This window comes from Lissotriton vulgaris, chromosome 6 (assembly GCF_964263255.1).
Source record: "Lissotriton vulgaris chromosome 6, aLisVul1.2, whole genome shotgun sequence".
Classification (NCBI taxonomy): domain Eukaryota; kingdom Metazoa; phylum Chordata; class Amphibia; order Caudata; family Salamandridae; genus Lissotriton; species Lissotriton vulgaris.
In genome coordinates, this window is record NC_141694.1 from 121,181,007 (window position 1) to 121,182,409 (window position 1,403).

The window sequence follows — 1,403 nt, forward strand, 5'->3', positions numbered from 1 at the left end:
CTAACATTGCGACAATTAGGAGACTGGGTGAGCATCAGCTGCTGAGTGGGAGTCTCTGCAGCCCTCGGCACGTAGAGAGTGTCCCGACCACAGTGCCTGAGAGGCCAGTGCGAAGCAAGGAGTGCCTCAAGGCCAGTGCGAAGCAAGGCTAGGCGCTTGTTAAAAATGGCAGGCTGCTGGTCTGCTGCTGCTAGTGCCAGCCCCTAAAGAAGGGAGGTTACAGCCTGTGCCAAAGTGTCAAATAAGCAAGTGCCAGAGAGGGCCGTGCTTGGCTATGTGCAGGAGGTTTAAAAGGGAGGGCAGGTGTTCAAGGGAAATGTGCAAATGTACTCAAGGGTAGCCTGGTGACGACACGCTGGCTGAGTCAGCACAAGAGGCCTGAACCGGCAGCCTCTAATGCCTACGGCCATATCACCCTGAATGCGCCCGATCTTGTCCGATCTCGAATGCTAAGCAGAGTTGGGCCTGGTTAGTACATGGATGGGAGACCGCCTGGGAATACCAGGTGCTGTAGGCATTTTGCTTCTCACCGACACCAGGGGGTGCTCGCACAATCGCACAAAACTTTCCCCGCTAATGGTTAAAAAACAAGCATTTGCAGTGCAATAGGTCTCGCATTACTGAAAGTTGGAGCTATTGCTGTTGCAAACAATAATGCAACACCAATAGCTCAAACATTCAGTAATGCGAGACCTATTGCATTGCAAATGCTTGTTTGTATTTGGTTTGGTCTATACGCCTCGATTTGTTCAATAGGTGTTCACCTTGCGAGTTGTAGTTTTCCCTTTCAGGGATTGTGCTCATTTCTTTGGCCGGAGCTTGTCCATCCTTCTGTAGGACATTATTGTTGGATTGAGGGACAATCTATTTACACATTCAAAACATGGCTGGGGAATCCCTGCACCTCATCCCCTGAAAGAACTAAATTCTCTGTTCCTTTCTCCTCAATTCAAAATATTTATCCCTCGATTGGTCCAAGCCTTCGGGAGGATGGAGACGCAGAAACTAATGCTTGCCTCTAGAAACATGCAAATACACATACGGCATTCAAAACTTTAACCACTGCAATGTTTCTGCACTCCAGGGCAGGAGGCTCTCTAGGAGTGACATAAATGGTTCTTGAGCCATTCCTCTGAAATATGTTGGGCATGACACAAAAACGTAAATTTGATGAACACATTCAACAGAATTTACCTTGCGTCCCCAGGACAGAAATACACCAAGTGATTCTTAGTGGGTGTAAATGGTTTTATGAATTCAGACATCTCCATCATGGGTGCGAAGAAATCCACAATCTTAAATCCCAGTCGCGTTGTGGGAAAAGGGCGTTCCAAGGCATGGCGTTGCCTTGGACGTTAGAAAGGGTCCACAGAGAGGTAGTTTTGTGGGCATGCCCAAACCAT

At 48.2% G+C, this 1,403-nt stretch overlaps 1 pseudogene; it reads left to right on the plus strand.

Annotated features, from left to right (window-relative positions):
- Positions 1-398: 398 nt before the first annotated feature.
- LOC147706877 (5S ribosomal RNA) lies at positions 399-517 on the plus strand (annotated as a pseudogene).
- The last annotated feature ends 886 nt before the right edge of the window (positions 518-1,403 follow it).